Below are 18,063 nucleotides of genomic sequence, written 5' to 3' on the forward strand. Positions count from 1 at the left end.
TTTGCTACTCAGAAGCCAACCCGGGCGCTTGAGAAAACGGGGACATGGGTGCTCCCCCAGAAAGCCGGGGCGGGTTTGTAGCCGGAGCAGGCCGCTCTGTCCCAGACCGCCCCCAGCAGCCTCACCCCGACGGGGCGGGTGCTTCCGGCATCTCTCTCTCTCTCGATATATTCCACATGCATATCACCCTGCCTAGGTTTTATCCCCGCGAGCAGGACTCGGAGATACATGGCCGTCCCCCCACAGCACTGTTTATTGTCACCCACCCGCTCCTAACGCCAGGGAGAGGGAGATGCGATGCTGTAGTCATCTCAGAACTCGGAGTCCGGCAGCAGAGACGGGATGAGCCAGGGTGGCCAGGGACGGTGTGCAGGCCGCAGGGGAGGGACGCCTGCCCCCCTCCGGCAGCTTCCAGAGGGCACTGCACCTCCTTCCACGAGGGGACCGCGACTCCTCGCGCCTTCTCACCACGCGTGGTGCCACCCCGTTACCCGCCCCGGGTCCCCCTGCAGATCCAGCTCACAGCCAGGACTGCCGGGAGAGCTGGGGAGAAGCACAGAATCCTCCCCCCACACACGCTCGGAGGGCAGAGCCCAGACACACACGCCTGTGACGGAGCCCCAAGCGCAGGCAGAGCAGCAGGTAAGAGAGGAGGAGACCCTGAGGCAAAGGCGGCCCGGGACAGAGTCTGCCAACAGCGGGGCGCCCCCCGAATGTCCACTGGGGTTCTCCTTACACTGTGTCCCTCGGCTGCGGTCAGCCTTGTCCACTCGGTACGCACCCCCGGCCCAGTGCCCGACACACAGCAGGCGCTCAGGGAATGCTGTGCTTTCAAAAAATAGATTTTCATATTGATTTTACTGTTTTGTTTATTATCCTGACTCCTCCCATCAGAATGTAGGTCCCATGAAGACAGGGATCTTTGTTTTGTTTTTCTACTGTGTCTCCAGTTCCCAGACACATAATTGACATTTGATAAACATTTATTTGTTAAATATTTTTATTGATTTCAGAGAGGAAGGGAGAGGGAGAGAGTGATAGAAACATCAATGATGAGAGAGAATCGGCTGCCTCCTGTACTGGGGATCAAGCCCGCAGCCTGGGCATGTGCCCTGACCGGGAATCGAACCGTGACCTCCTGGTTCATAGGTCAACACTCAACCACTGAGCCACCGCAGCCGGGCATGAATGTTGTTCTTGAGTGACTGTTCCTCCGCCATCTCTTCGTCCACCACCATTCTCCCCAGCGGCTAACCATCCTAGAGTTGAACCTGATAGATCCTCCCTTCCCCCAACTGATGGATGGAGTATGACGTAAACTCCACCTGCAGCCGGACATTCCTGAACACCTTATATGGACTGTACATTGAACCACCACCAATCAGCACCTGCCATATACCCTAAGCCCCCGATTCCTAAGTCCCTAGGTGCCTAATCATGTGCCTTACATGAAACCACCAATCAGCATGTGCTGAGTGCCCTAAGCCCCGTCCCCTCTTTTCCTCCCCTTAAAAGGTACTCTCACCCCGGCAAGCTCTCTCTCTCTCAAGCTCTCTCTCTCTCTCTTCCCTTTCCCCCTCTGGAAGGCAGCCGGCAGGGTGATCGCCAATAAAGCCTGTGTCCTGGTATCCCATGGTCTCCGGCCCTCTGTTTCATCTTTCAGAACCCCAGTTACGTGGTGCAGGATGAATGAACTTAGGAAGCGTGGCGGGCCGCTGTGCAGCCTAACCCTATGAGAATGAAGTTGGACTTTTCCATCACGCTCAGCTCAGTGTGGGGGGAGGGAGGGGGAGTGTCCTAAATACAACTGTCCCCCTCCCTCCCTCCCTTTCCCATTCAGATCTGAGAGACTACCAGTCACCCTCACAGCATCTTCAGTCACTTCCCCCGGGCGGCTGTTCCCACGGGGTCTGCAAACAGCGGGCATTCCTCCGCCGTGCCCTTTGCCCCCTCCTCACATCCCTTTGTCTCACGGCCGAGGAGCCCCAGAGCCCCGTGTCCTGGGCGCCACAGCTGTCTCAACACCAACTGTCCAGTTGATGTGTCAACAACCCAAAGGCCCCTTTGCAGGGGGCAGCTCCTGGCCCGGACCTGCAAGGGCTCATCGGACGGCCTCGACGGCCTGGCCCAGGCCTCCTCTCCCCATCGAGGCCGCCCCAGGAAGGAGCCGATGGAGACGTGCGAGAGCCGATGACTTCAGCGCATCTGTGTGTGGCTTCATCAGCTGTGTGTTCCTTGGCACCGAGCCCTAAACCAGACCCACCGGGTTTGCCTTGGCCCGTTCGGCACTGTGAGCGCACGGACATTCACGGTGACGTGGAGCAGGCTGTGACTCCCGGGGGAGCCGGGAGGGAGCCCCTGGCCTGGCCCGGCCCCTGCGCCATGTGGGGCGCTGGCTCTGCAGCAGCCATGAATCATGGGGAAGGCCAGGCACCGGCCCTGGTCTGGTGGGACGTCTGACAGCCCTTCTCCAGAGGCGTCACTGCTTCTGGTCACAAGAATGTGCGGGCCCCCCGCAGCACAGCTCGGCCCCAGGAAAGCTGCGAGCATGGGCTCCCCAGTGGAAACTCTGAGAGGGTCAGGGGGAGGAGGGGACACTGGGGAGACGGGCTCATTGTGGCCAGTCTTGGTTTTGCTCAATTTCCTTCCTTTTTTGAAAAAAAATTTTTTTTTTTAGTGATTTCAGAGATGAAGGGAGAGAGAGAGAGAAGAGAAACATCAATGATGAGAGAGAATCATTGATCGGCTGTCTCCTGCACACTCCACACTGGAGATTGAGCCCGAAATCCGGGCATGTGCCCTGACAGGGAATCGAACTGTGATCTCCTGGTTCATCGGTGGACGCTCAACCACTGAGCCATGCCAGCCAGGCAAGTCTCCTTCCCTTTGATTCAAGGAGGGCCCGGATCCAAAAGAGGACCCGAGTGGAGATAGCACAGCCGTTGGCACAGAAGCAGAGGTGCCAGTCCAGAGCAGGGCCCGCTCCCCGGGCGGCACTCTGCCCTCTGAGATCCAGGGCCTCTGTCCGCTCCCGCCTGCTGCTGTCCAGACAGCCGGTGCCTGCTGGCCCGAGGGCACCTGGCCCCAGTGGGTGGCCACATATCGGTGTTCCAGAGCGACTAGCTGAAGGCTCGGGTCCTCTTAGGTCACACGCCTCGCTCCTACCCTCCAGCACTTTATTTTATTGCCTCCTGACACCTCCTTTATCATACTACATTGCCACACACCCAGGCCCATAGACTAGGATTCTGTGTCTGCTTAATCCCAGCTTATTCTTGTGCCAGTACCACAGTTTTTAAAAAATATATGTATTTTATTGATTTTTTACAGAGAGGAAGGGAGAGGGAGAAAGAGCTAGAAACATCGATGAGAGAGAAGCATCAACCAGCTGCCTCCTGCACACCCCCTACTGGGGTTGTGCCCACAACCAAGGTACATGCTCCTGACCGGAATCGAACCTGGGACCCTTGAGTCCGCAGGCCGATGCTCTATCCACTGAGCCAAACCAGTCAGGGCTGTACCACAGTTTTATGTGATGGTGTATTAAGGACTTCTTCCTCCTCCTGGCTACTTTAATTCTCTATTTTTTAAAAATATCATTGCCATTTTTATTTCCCAAAGATTGATTTCAGATCCACGTTATCAACTTCTCAAACCCTCTGGATTTTCCTTTGACTGCATTCACTTAGCAGGAACCATGTATTCAGTCCAGACGTTAATGTGTGGGGAAGTGATTGCTTTACAATACTGAATCACCGGGTAGGTTCTTTCCTGACTCAGGAAAGTCTGGGAGCAAAGACACCGGAGTCGGCACGTGGGGCCTGGAGGCCGCGGGCGGAGGGGAGGTTCCGTGGGAGGCGGTCTCAGCCGGGTACCTGGGTGGGCCCTGTGGCCCACGTGCTGCCTCATCTCCCAGAGCGAGGGCAGTGGTGTGTCCGGGAGGGGCCCAGAGACCTGGGTGCCTGCCCCCCTCCAGTGTCACTAGCCCGGGCTGTGCCGGGACAGGGTCAACCCACCTGCCACGGCCTGTCCCCCAAGGTCCCTCCCAGCCCTCAAACCCCTCTCATTTCTCCTTCGTCTGGTGGAGCCACAGACATGTGTTCCTGCCTCACCTGTAACGGACCCCGAGGTGGGAGCAGAGACCCTTCCTAGTCCCGCTCTCGGCTGGTCCCAGCACCCAGAGGTGTCCCTGCCGTGGGAAGAGGGAAGGAAGGGATTGTGCACCGGGTTACGGAAGAGCTGTGTCTTGCCGAGGCAGCTCAGAGCGCCTACCTCAGCCTGCAGTGTGCACACAAATGCGGGGGGGTCCCACAGCTTCGAGGGAACTGGCCTGCGTGGTAAGGACTCATTGCCTGCAGGCCACACTCGGTGAGAATTCTGGGCTGAAGGAAAGGGGAGGTGGGGGCACAGGGGCCCCGAGAGTCCTGGTCGCAATTATGCTTTAACAGTATGTGAATAAAGCACCCAACAGACTGTCAAATTACAGCGGGAGGGCTGGGGAGTGTTGGGGAGGGAGGGAGAGAGATCAACCAAAGGACTTGTATGCGTGCATATAAGCACACCAATGGACACGAGACACTGGGGGTCTGGGGGTGGGGGGTGGGATGAGGGCATGTGACAGGCGGTAGGGGAGGCTGGGGGAAGGTCAATGGGGAGGAAAAAAAGGAGATATATGTACTAATATATGTAATACTTTAAACAATAATTTTTTTTAAAAAGTATGTGAATAGCCCTGGCCCGTTTGGTTCAGTGGATAGAGCATCGGCTTGAGGACTGAAGAGTCCTCGGCTCGAATCCGGTCAAGGGCATGTACCTGGATCCCTAGTCCCCATCAGGGTATGTGCAGGAGGTCAACCAGTCGATGTGTCTCTCTCACATCAATGTTTCTCTCTCTGTGTCTCTCCCCTTCCCTTCCACTCTCTCTAAAAAAAAAATCAATGGAGAAATATCCTCAGGTGAGGATTAACAACAACAAGACATATGTGTAGAGACAAGAAACTTGGAGGCACAGAAGCATGTGAGACATCATAGAGACTAAGGTGGTGGGTGACTCTCTTCCACATATTCGCTGCTGTACAGAGTTTGCAAACAATAAACGCTTTAAGGACGTGTCTCCGTGAAGGGACACACACTCTGCTCTCCGTCCTGCAGCCACACACGGCCGGCCGCAATGCCACCTCCCTGTCCCTTCTCCGCGTGGCTCTGCAGCCTCAGGCAGCGTTCCTCTCTGGCCGGGAAGTTTCCAGCAGCCGCTTGGGTTTGCTCCGGTTTAGAAACACCTGAGGCTGTACCCACAGCCCAGGGGGTGGGATGCGACCAGCGGGCCCCACCTCTGGTGCCGATGCCGCCTTCCGAGAGGTGAGAGAAGCCTCGTTCCTCGCCCAGGGTCACCCCCAGCCAGGCCAAGTGGCCAGGGGCGCCCTCGCATCCACCCAGAGCGAGCGCTGAGGCAACCTCTCGGGTAAAAAGTTTGCCTTTCTTACTGGAAGAATTCTTAGGAGGCCGCAGCGTTGACAAGTGTGTCATTCCCAGAACCTGCTGACACCCTCCCCGACGGCCTCGGCTTCCAGCGCTTCCCCCTCCTCATGGGCCGTGGGCCGAGGCAGGAAAACGGTCGTGGGCAGGCGGCGAGGCCTGTCCGAGGTGTTTGGCATGACTCCGTGCCGGGAAAGATTTATGTCTCTGTTCTCTGGCACTGCCTGGCGTGAGCTCACTTAAAACAACCGAATAAATGAGTTCACTTTATCCTGTCAAGTGGAGCCGAGGGCGGCCCGGTACCAGCTGGGGTCCGCGGGGACCCCCGAGGCCGCGATCATGTCTCCGACGCTTGTGCTGAGCTCAGCGGGTTTTATGTCTGTCTGAGGTCATCGGAACAGGAGGGCAGGGGGCGGCTGCGGAATGAATGGCGCGATGGGGTCTGGAGGCTCGGCCAGAAGCCTGGATCCAAGGGCTTCCCTGAAGGCGCCCCCCTCACTGCCCCCCCCCCCGACCCCCAACCCACCCCAGTCGGCCTGACCTCCTGGGAGGAGCTCTCAGGTTCACAGAGTGTGTGTGTTCCTTTCTTGTTAGACTTTGTCTTTCCTGCTGCCCCATGACATGAAGACTAGGCCCATTGCCCGGCCGGCGTGGCTCAGGGGTTGAGCGTCGACCTCTGAACCAAGAGGTCACGGTTAGATTCCCGGTCAGGACACATGCCCAGACACATGATACTTCTTTCTCGCCCATGTTTCTGTCTCTCTATCCCTCTCCTTTCCTCTCTCTCTAAAAATCGATAAAAACATAAAAAAAAAAAAAAAAAAAAGACCAGGCCCGTTCAGATAGGGCTTATTGGTCTAGGAAGAGGAACATGCATTCTGTCCTGGATGGATTTTTCTGGGCCGGGCTGCTCAGACGGGTTCGGTCTCAGGATTCACAGAGGTGAATGAACAGCGTGATTGGAAAGTGACAGCTGCCCCAGAGGGAAGGACCGTGTGCCTTCCCCGGGGCAGAGGGGTGCTGGCAAGATAGGCCTCACCCCCCCCCCCCACTCTCCCGCCCAGGACTGTCTTCCTCCTCTCAGAGCCTTGGTACTGCGCATACATGGTCATATATCCTTCCCGCAATTTAATTAAAAATAGAACCAGTTCGATGTGCTGGTTATATTTTTTCAACGTGCATTAAAGCATAAGCGTTCGGAAGACAGACGGTCACCCATGCATCCTGCTGCATGCGCCCCACCGCGTGCCCGTTGGTCAGGGTGCTGCTGAGGGGGAGGCCAGGTGGAGAGGCACTTGAGACTTAAGGGATTTTCCGTGTGTGAGTTTTGATGTTTCTGCAGCTCTAGGAAGAGTGGCGTTGTGGAGAGGTGCCTTTTTTCCTTGTGTCCAGAGGGGGTTCCTGGTACAGCTGAGAGGTGACAGGAAAGAGAAACTGAGGCCGAGTTTGGAGCTGGGGGGTAGGGAGATGCCCCACTGGAGGATGGGACTTTTGGGAGAAGCGTGGAGACGGGAGAGAGAAGATATGGCCTGAGAAGACAGCAGACCAGCGGCCCTTGAAGAATTTACTCGGCCCTGCCCTGCCCTTCTCCCCACAGCTCGAGAACATCCCCATCCGCCCCGGGGCTGGCCAGGGACTTCCCCGGGGCCCCTCAGCCCCCCAGGCCCCTGTCCCTCTCGCTTCCCAGCCCCGAACAGGCTCTGCTTTGATGGCTGCTCACTCAGGCGCTGCTGACAGCCAGGTCGTATGGACTAATCAGGGGGAGCTGGGCCTGGGACTGACCCACCGGCGTCGCATTTCCATCAGGTCTGCGCAGAGATTGGGAGCAGCTGTGGGCCTCGGCCGCCAGGGCAGAGCCCGCGGGGATGTGGTGTTTGGTGGAGGCGGTTGAGGTGGGGGCACCAGGGCAGGATCTGAGGCGCTTTGCCACCCGAAGGCTGACAAACCAAAGAGCTCGGCTCAGTGCTGGCTCCCGCCTGAAACGCCGGGCTTGGGAGTTGAGGGGTGAGGGGTGAGGGTTGGGGTGCTCTGGAGTAGCAGACTCAGGTCACAGCGCAGGGGGTCTGGGTCACCAGCAGGCGTGCCTTCACATGCGTTGTCACCGATTCACACAGATTTCTCTGCGAGTTGCTTTCTCACTTAACATCGTGACAATCCCCCTAATTTATTCTTTTTTTTTTTTTTTGGATTGTGGTGAAAGATCCATGAAGTAAAATTGACCATCTTACCCGTTTGGAAGAGTCCGGGTCAGGAGTGTTAGCTGTATTCCCAGAGCACTCTTCAGCTTGCAACGCCGAAAGGCTGTACCCATTAATCAGCTCCCACCTTCCCTCTGCCCCGGCCCCCGGCAAGCGGTGTTCTTTCTGTTTCTATGGGTTTGACTACTTCAGAGGCATCCCAAGTGGAACCATACAGCATGTGTCTATTTGTGATGTATCCTTTTTTTAATTTTTTAAATTTTTAAAAAAATATATTTTATTGATATTTTACAGAGAGGAAGGGAGAGGGATAGAGAGTTAGAAACATCGATGAGAGAGAAACATCGATCAGCTGCATCCTGCACACCCCCTACTGGGGATGTGCCCGTAACCAAGGTACATGCCCTTGACCGGAATCGAACCTGGGACCCTTGAGTCCGCAGGCCGACGCTCTATCCACTGAGCCAAACCGGTTAGGGCATGTATCCTTTTTTATACTGGCATAGCATTACAGTATGTGGATATATGTGTCTCCTGCAACTATTACTGGTATTTTTGCCTCCACAAAACATGCTATGACATTTTTTTTGGGGGGGGGGGGGCATGTTTTTTCATAGCGGAGTTTGCTGCCTTCCCCCCTGGAGGATAAACGGCTACGAATGACATAGCTGGGTCAGTGCGATGCACAGTGTTAGTTTTCATGTCACCAGATCCCTTTGTCCGAAGCCCGTGCTAATTCATAGACGCAGCAGCGGTGATCAGAAGGGCTCTCTCTCCCGCATCTTGCCCAGCCCTCGTGGTCCTTACTCCCTTTAAGTGCTGCTGCTCTGACCAATGAAGAGTGGCGTCGCACTTTCAAAACCTGCATTTCCCTGACAGTGAGTGAGGTTGAGCATCTTTCTGTAAATGTATTGGCCATTTGGGTTTTCTCTCCCAGGAGTCACCTGTTCAGAGGTTTTGTCCTTTTTCTACTAGGTGTGAAGCAGCTCTTCATGGATGATAGATGTTAACTCTTTTTAAAAAAAATATTTTTAAATTGACGTTAGAGAGAGGAAGGGCAAGGGGTAGAGAGAGAGAGAGAGAAGAGAGAGAGAGAGAAATATTGATGAGAGAGAAACATCATTGATTGGCTGCCTCCTGCACTCCCCTTACTGGGGATCGAGCCCACAATCCAGGCATGTGCCCTGACTGGAAATCGACTCGTGACCTCCTGGTTCATGGGCTGATGCTCCACCATTGAGCCACCCTGGCCGGGCTATTAACTCTTTGTCAGTGGAATGCATCAAGACATTTTCTCCAATCTACAATTTGTCTTTTGACCTTGTATGTTATCTTTCACCCTTTTAAAATTTAAACATGTTCTGTCTATCTTTCCTCCATAGCTTCTGGATCTTCTGTTTTGTTTGGAAAACTCCCCTCAAACCTAGGTTGTATAAATATTCTCCTAATTTTTTAAATTAAATTATTTTAAATATTTAAATTGTTTTACATATTGTTTAAAATTGTTTTAAATATTTCCTTAGGAAGTTGTTTAAATATGAAAACGATATTTAAATTGTTTTAAATATTTAATTTTAAAGACATTTCAATCTTTCATCTATTTGAAATTTAGTTTTAATCACTTGTGAGGTAGAGAACTTCACCTTGGTTTTCCAGTCGTGTCTATACCGGTTGTTACATAAACTATCCTATTCCCCAGTGGCTTGCAATACCGCTTTTATTGTATATTATGCTACAATCCGATCTACTGGGATGTATTCCTGGGCTTGGTTCCAATTCTGTCCCATAGATCTATTTATCTAGTCCTTTACCCTTAATATATGACTTGATCACAGTGATGTATAGTTTTCCCAATGCCAGTCTTACCTACATATCTCTCTCTTTTAAATGGTTTTTATTGATTTTAGAGAGGGAGAGAAACATCAATGAGAGAGAAACATTGATGAGCTGCCTCCTGCATGCCCCCAATTTGGGATGGAACCCGAAACCCAGGAATGTGCCCTGACCAGGAATTGAACCAGTGACCTCTTGGTTCACAGGTCACTGCTCAACCACTAACCCACACCGGCCAGGCCTTACCTACATATTTCTTCGCTGCTGTTTTCATTCCTACTGAGATCCGAAATCCTTCCTGCTCTCAGAGCTTGGGAACGTCAGTAACCTTTCAAGGAAAGCCAGAGTAAGTTCCAGAAGGCCTGCCCACATGCCCTTTCAGAAACCAACCAAGGCAGAGGCCAGACGATGATATTAGACGAGCACCTACTATGCGCCTGGCACTGCTCTTCCCACTAGAGCTGGGCTGGAAGGCAGTGACTAACACTTGAAGGTTCTTGCTTCTCAGCTCCGGGCCCGTCCTCTCTGCAGGGCTTTGTGATGGAGTGGCCCCCATTTCTGCGTTGCCATCTGTTTTCTATTATATTCTCCCGATAGGGGGCCCTAGAGGGAGGCTGCGGCTGGAGGGAGGTGGACACACTCTTTCCTGCTTTCGTCCTTGTCCTTGCGTTCCCTGCAAAGCGAGCGCCACCCCACAGAGGCAGGCCCGTCCTGAAGCAGCCGCCAAATCCAGTTTGCACTCTTTCCAACAACTGCAGCGTCATTATCACCACCCACCCACACCCCTGCCCCAGAGACCCCAGCACTAGCTGGCAGGGACCCTGGGAACAAGCCCAGAGCTTCTCCTCCGAGGTCTGGGCTCCAGGCTCCGGGTCCTTCCTGGGAATGTCCTCTACAAGGTGGAGTCAGTCCACCCTCTTGCTCTGTCCCCAGCTGCGGTGGCCAGGCCTGAGCACGCTGCGGCTCCCCTTCCTCACCTAATTAACAACTTTGTACCTAGATGTTGACTCTTTAGATTCAATTCTTTCTTTTCAAGTCACTGGGGTGGTTTCTGTCTCCTGATGGGCCCAGACTGATCCAGGTGATGAGGAACTGGGGGCCCAGGGCTGCTCCCCTTGGCCTCCCTTGCAGAGAGCTCCCCTCCCGCCTCCGTTCCCAGAATTATTTGGCTGCTAGTCGCCAAGGAGACTGCTGACAATTTCCAGTTGCCAGGCCTCCCCCTGGAGCTCTGCAGAGACATTCCAGAAACTCCCTACTCCTTCCTGCTCCCCAGCCAGGGAACTTGGAGAATCGAGCCAGGCTGGGGGTGGGGGGCGCAAAGCATTGGGGGGTTGGGAGGGGAGGGAGCTGACCAGGCGGGAAGATGGAGAGGGAGGCCAGAGGTTTCCTTGGGCCCCCGGCTTCCTCCACCGACCTCAGGTGGCCGGTCTGGCTCCTTCAGCCCCGTGCACAGACACCCATCGGGCCCAGCCAAGGCCAAGTGCTCCCCCTAGACCCTCAACCACAGAAAAATGGTCACTCTGCACACAGTGGAAGCCACAGTGCCAGCTGGAGCAGGGAGGGGCCTCAGCCGCGAGCATTCCTCTCCTGGAGGCTGCATTCCTCACCCCAAACCTGTGTTGTGGCCCCAACGCCATCCTCCTTCCTAAAAATCATGACAGTGCCCTGGCTGGTTTGGCTCAATGGTGGGAGCATCGGCGCGTGGACCAAAGGGTCACAGGTTTGATTCCCAGTCAAGGGCACGTACCTGGTTTGCAGGTTCAACCCCCAGCCCTGGTCAGGGCAAGTGTGGGAGGCAACCAGTGGATGTGTCTCTCTCATATCGATGTTTCTCTGTCTCTCCCCACCCACTTCCCTCTCTTTCACTCTCTCTAAATATCAATGGAAAAAATATCCTTGAGTGAGGATTAAAAATAATTCTATATAATAATAGCCTAATATGCTAAGTGTCTGGTCATCCAGTCACCCATTCAACCAATCAAAGCATAATATGTTAATGATATGCTAAGGCCATCAATGGCTTGCTATGATGTGCACTGATCATCAGGGGGCAGACACTCTGACCGGTAGGTTAGCTTACTACTGGGGTCCCGCTGATCAAGACTGAGATGAGCTGGACATGTCCTGAGCCCTCCCACAGTCCCTCGTGGCTGGCCAACCTCCTGCGTCCCTCCCTGGCCCCGATCATGCACCAGTGGGGGCCGGCCTGGCTTGTGCCCTCTTGCAATCCAGGACCCCTCTGGAGATGTTGGAGAGCCCGTTTCAGCCTGATCCCGCACAACGCAGGAGCTGCCTCCTGTTGGTCAGTGCGCTCCCACAGGGGGAGCACCTCTCAGCCAGAAGCCAGGCTCACGGCTGGTGAGCGCAACGGGGATGGCGGGAGCCTCTCCTGTCCCCGGTGCACGAATTTCGTGCACCAGGCCTCTGGTAATATAATAATAACAATAACAGCAACACTAATGATAATAGTAGCAGTGAGGTAGAGGTAGGTGTGATTCTTACTCCACGAACTCAGGTGTGTGTGCCTGTTCCTTTATTTTCATTAAAATAAAAATTGGCTCCAGAATCTGGGATCTTATGAGGCACCAAACACAGGGAAGCTATGGGTCCATCCGGGGTGCTGCAGACCTTTCCAGGGTTCTGCCTTTGGGGTCTCTCTACTTCTCTGCCCCGTGGGTCAGGGGCCTGGCCTCGTGAGGTTCATCCTGTCCCAGGGCCCCAGTGACCCCTGACCTGTCCCCGAACTCAGGGACATCTCTTCCTCTCCACTGTAACTGCCTCCAAAGGCACGCTCCTTCCTGCTTCTCACTGCTCCCTCCGGGAACACCTCACACAACGTTTCAGTGACCTCGGCTTTTACACAAACAGGGAAATGTTAACGTTGGCGTGGAGCAGGTTTTGCTCTGCCCCGTAAAACCCCAGGCGGCGTGGAACGGAAGACCTGGCTGAAGCTTCACCCATTTTATTTTTTGCAGAAGTATTTTGAAGTCAACTAAAGACACTGGTTATATCTCACCCCTGGTTAGTTTAGTATTCATTTTTAGAAAATAGAAACATTGTCTTGCATTATCACGAAACTATTATCACACATAAAATGAACAATTTCCTAATGTTATGTAATAAACTATTGGCCTTGTTGCAGGGGCTAAAACTGAGACTCGGGTGGGTAACTGATTGGCATCACTCAGCTACTGGGCAACAGAGCCAGGATCTGAACACTGATTCCATCCCAAGGTGGACTCCCCACACCCTCTTTTTGTACTGTGGTGCACTTTTTAAAAAAATATGTTTTTATTGACTTTTAGAGAGAGAGGAAGGGAGAGGGATAGAAAGAGAGAAACATCGATGAGAGAGAAACATCATCAATTGGCTGCTTCCTGCACACACCCCACCGGGGATTGAGCCCACAACCCGGGGAATGTGTCCTGACTGGGAATCGAACCGTGACCTCCTGGTTCCTGGGTCAACACTCAACCACTGAGCCATGCCTGCTGGGCAGTGGTGCGCTTTTCACTGCCCTCTCCCACTCACCCACCCTCCAGCTCTCTCCGCAACCCTGAGAGCGGCCGGGCAGGCATTGCACTCCCATGCTGAACTGACCAGGAAACGGAGGCCCAGCCGAGTATCTTGCCCACGGAGGCCCGGGAAGGACTGGTTGTGAAAGGGCTCCCAGGAAGTTCAAGCAGATGGCAAGGAGGGCAGTTACCAGGCTGAGCTGGTGCAGACGTGGGCCTCCTGCCCCGGGGCCCCCAGGGGGCTCCAGCCTCCACGTGGTACCTTGGCCTCCTCCTCCCCAGCTTTCCCTCCCCTTTCTTCCTCTCCTGATCTTCATTCTCCCTTCCCTCACCCCTCCTTCCAGGACCTCATTCATTTCCTCACTTCCTCCAAGGAGCAGTTGACGCAGTGACTGAGCAGTGACCCCTCTGACCCTTCTGCCTCCTCCCTCCTCCTCTCAGCAGGAGCCCTGTCGCCTGGACCGCGGAGCCTTCCCCGTTTCCTCTCCAGCCCTCGGCTCATCTCCCACCGGGTCCCGAGGGCCTATGGCTGGCCTCCAACAGGCAGCGTGGACACACATGGAAAAGCCATTTACTTCCAAGAGCGTCGCTTCCTCCGCTCCGGCCCGGCCATCCCCCATTCCACGTTCTGCTTCTCCAGAGCCCGGGCTCTAGAATCAGGGCTTGAATGGTCACGGCTGGCAGGGAGCTGGGTGACCCCCACAGCGGGGAGGGCCCTGGGTGTCGGCTGGGTGTGTGTGTGTGGCGGGGGAGGGGATGGGAGTGCAGGCAGGAGGAGGCCGGCATCAGAGTCACCTGGCCCTGAGCTCCACACAGTCGGACGCGCTGCTGCCCATCGCCAAGCACAAGGGCCCAGGTGTCAGGGCGCCTGGCAGCCTCAGCACTGCCTGGGCCGCCGATTCCTCCCAGAAAACTGAGGGCGGCCCACCTCCTCACGGCCTCTGGGAGGGCAGGGTGACCACACCCGGTGGCCAGGAAAGCCATGTAACTAGTTGGTTAACACAGCACGCAACTGAGAAAGATTCTGAGCCTTTTTTTTTTTTTTTTAAATTTTATTTTAGAGAGAGAGAGAAGGGAGAGGGATAGAGAGATAGAAACATGGGTGAGAGAGAGAAACATCATCTATCGGCTGCCTCCTGCACGCCCCCTGCTGGGAATCAAGCCCACAACCCAGGCATGTGTCCTGACTGGGACTCAAACTGGTGACCTCTTGGTTCATGGGGTGATGCTCAACCACTGGGCCACACCAGCTGGGCTCTGAGCCTTCTGGTCAGAGAGAAGGGACTGAGCAGTCCGCAGGCCCTGGCTAGCCCAGTGAGCACAGCCTCAGGTGGACGGGGACAGCTAGAGAATGTCGGGGGGTGGGGGGCGGGGGGTGGAGGGGCGCATGGGGCTCTGGAAGTCAGGTCATTGGGGAAAGTGCAGAGAACCTGGGCCATCCGAGGAGTATTGGAACACCTGGCTCTCGGAGCCCGTGCGGGCAGTAAGTGGTCGGTCACCATTAGGTGGAGAGAGAAGCGCTGGCTATGCTGTGGGACGGATGGGACGGATGGGACGATGGGATGACCTTCATTCTCGAGGGAGGTGTGAATGATTTCCTAACGCTTCGGGAGAACGCAGCCCCAGGGTGGGCGTGTTAGGGAAGCAGATCCCAGTTCGCCCTAAACAGAGAGAGGTCAGGAGCGCACGTTTCTCGAACGTGTGCCGTGTGCCAGGCGCCTACAAGGTGCTGGATGCGTGTGGTTGCATCCTCCCTGTCCAATGGCGTGACGAGGTCGACATTAAAGACGAGGGCGGGGACGCTGCCTGTCCAGCTGTGTGGCTGGTGCAGCGCCCACCACGTAGGTCCATGGGGAAGGTGAAGGGCCATCTCCCCAGGCTGCAGAGGGGCCTCCTGGGCCGCAAGGGAGGTTCCTCGGACCCACTCAGAGCCCTCAGCCTGGTTCTCCGCATGTCAGCTCCAACTGCTCCAGAAACTGGACCCTCAAGTCCATCCTATCACCTCACTTTTCCGAGTTCCGCTGAGAGTCCCCTCCTGGCTCCTGATTCCTCACCATCTCCTCTCCCTCTTCCCAGGTTCTCGAAAAGGAATGAGAGCAGGTGCTGATGGGAGCCCGTGGGACCCAGGCAAGCTTGGATGAAGGAGCTCACAGGTCCTGAGCAGGAGGGCAGATGAGAAGCATGGAGCATGCCCAGAGCAAAGGGCAGGACTAGGTTGCCCGGCTTGGCTGACGATGCTCCTTGGGAAAAGGGGGGAGGGGTGGAAGGGGGTCTCAAGAAATGATCGCTGAACTCATTGTTTACATTCTTCGAGTCGAGGGGTATAAGTAATTTTAATAGGCAGGCGCCATATATGCATAACCTCATTCACTCTTCTTAAGAAAAACACCGTCTAAATGAAGAAACTGGAGCTCAGAGGGGGGAACTAACATGCTGGGGCCCCCAGAATAACGGGGCGCAGCTGTGTTCTGACCACTGGACTCTCTCGCCTCTCACACGTGAAGGACGCTCCCCGGCGGCAGAGGCAGGAGCCGTGGGCCTGCTCTCCCGTTCCTGTCCCGCTTCCTCGCCTTCCAGACGGGGCCGCAGCTCAGCCTGGCAGAGCCGGGTTGCAGGGTCGGGCACCCACTCGCCTCTGTGATGGTTAACGTAGGTGTCACTAAGCGAGGCCACGGGGCCCAGAGATTTGGTCACACCTGATCCCAGGTGTGTCTTTGAAGGTGCTTCTGGGTGAGATTAAGGTTTGCATCTGGGGACCGAGGAAAGCTGAGGGCCCCCACCCCGTGTGGGTGGGCCGCATCCAATCAGTGGAAGGCCTGGAGGGAACGAAAAGGTCAACCTTCCCCCAGACAAGAGGCAGCCCCCTGTGGAGAGCAGCTACAGTGTTTGGACAGGTTCCAGCCTCGGACTGAGGAGAGGGCACAGTCCTCTCGTGGCCACGTGCAAGTCCCAGCCTGGAGGGCAGGGCCCTCCCAGCACAATGATAGCCAACAGCTGTAGTTGTGAGCGTGAACCTGTGGTCCGAACACGTGGCCCCACGTGCCTGAGTGATGTGGGCTTGATAGAGTTCAGGTGCATGTAGTTGAGTAGGATTGAAGCCCACGAGAATGTTGTAAACACCTTGACCACGCCCTTACTTTGCCTCGTGGCATCTGCTTTAAAATAAAGACACGGCTTGTGGGCGTTCTCTCTCTCCATCAGAGAGGGCAGCGTCCCACCGAGACCCAGCTTTCATTCTCTTGTCTGTCTTTTCTCAATGGTTCACCGCCCCCTCTCAGGCTCACCCTTGGCCGTGCTGGCGAGGCACAGCCCCCCCTCCCCGCCTTTGGACTAGAGCTGAGACGGCGGCTCCTTTCGGATCTCAAGTGTGCCAGCTTTCAGACTGGCTCACGCCACAGCCCTCCTGGGCCTCCAGCACGCCGGCTGCCCCCATAACCACGTGAGCAACTCCTTATAATGTGTCTCTTTCTATATACACTGAGTGGCCAGATTATTATGATCTCTGAATGCATAATAATCTGACCATTCAGTGTGTGTGTGTGTGTGTGTGTGTGTGTGTGTGTGTGTGTGTATTAGAGGCTGGTGCATGAATTCGTGCATGGGTGGGGTCCGGCCAGCCTGGCCAGGGGAAGGAGACATGGGCGGTTGGCTGGCCTGCCTGCTGGTCGAACTCCTGGTCGAGGGGACAATTTGCATATTAGCCTTTTATTATATAGGATATACACTGAGTGGCCAGATTATTATGCGTTCAGAGATCATCATAATCTGGCCACTCAGTGTACACACAGCCTATCCGTGGTGTGTCTGGAGAACCCTTTCTAAGCACCTCCCTCGCTGGCCCTCCCGTCCAAGGCCTCCGTTGCTAAGGAGACGGGCAGAGTGGGCTGAGAAGCACCTGCCGAGTCCACGGTTACCCCGGTGGTCCCGGGTAAGAAGGCGCTAACGCCACCAGCAGAACAGATGAACTCTGGGGCCGGCACAGACCCTCGCTGGAAGCCAGGGGAGCCTTTAAAGCTTCCCAGTTCACCTGCCTGATCCTCACATTTGCTCTGGAGACAGAGCTGCCGCCCAGCCTGAGGTACACGGCAGCCAAATCCCCAGTCCTTGCTCCCAAAGGAACATCTGAAGATATTCCCAGTGTAGGTGGGGGATCAAAACAAGTGGGCCACATGGCCTGGACAGCAGGGTCAGTCAGACATGTGTCAGCCCCACGCCATGGGAGCCTGACTCCCAGGGGCCACCTGCCATTCTGCTTAAAGCCGAACGGGGGCTCAAGACCCCAAGCATGGCATGCACGGTCCTTGGCCCTGGGTTGAGTGAGAGTGGCACAGAGGTCTGTGCACAGTCTTAGGGCAAGTGAGAGGCTGGGAGTGCCCTTGCGAGCACCCCTGGGCGCAGGAGGGGCCTGCCTGGCGCTGAGCTCTGAAGTGTCCTGTCCCTGCTCAGCCCCATGAACCTGACGCCTGACACCAGATCCCTAGCCTCACTGGGGCCCAGGATTCTCACCCTCCCTGCCCCCAGAGGATGGAAAACTGACCTCATCTCAAGTTGTCATGCAAAGACCGCTAAGGCAGCAGGACATCAAGAGGAAGAGGAGGAGGAGGAGGAAAAGAAGGAGAGGAGGAGGAGGAGGAAGAGGAGGAGGAGGAGGAGAATGAAGAGGAGGAGAGAACTAGGATTCAGAGCCCTGGTCAGGAGGATGCCAGCTTCAGGGTCCAGACTTCGTAGGTCAAACCCAGATAGAGCGGGCCTGATTGTGCACCAACTACACGCTGGTGCTGCTCAGGTGTAGTGTGTGTGTGTGTGTGTGTGTGTGTGTGTGTGTGAGATCAAGCATACGTAACAGTATATACAAATGAACGTACATCTTGATGAACGGTAACCCCTACTCAAGCCAAGAAATAGGACGTTACTAGCACCCAAGAAGCCCCCATATGCTCCTATAAGTTTTCTCATTTAATCTTCACAATAATCTTCACAAGAAAGAAAGTGTTTTATCTCCATTTCTCTGTGGAAAAAACGAAAGCTGGAAGAGGCATCAA

This window comes from Eptesicus fuscus, chromosome 23, assembly GCF_027574615.1.
Source record: "Eptesicus fuscus isolate TK198812 chromosome 23, DD_ASM_mEF_20220401, whole genome shotgun sequence".
NCBI lineage: Eukaryota > Metazoa > Chordata > Mammalia > Chiroptera > Vespertilionidae > Eptesicus > Eptesicus fuscus.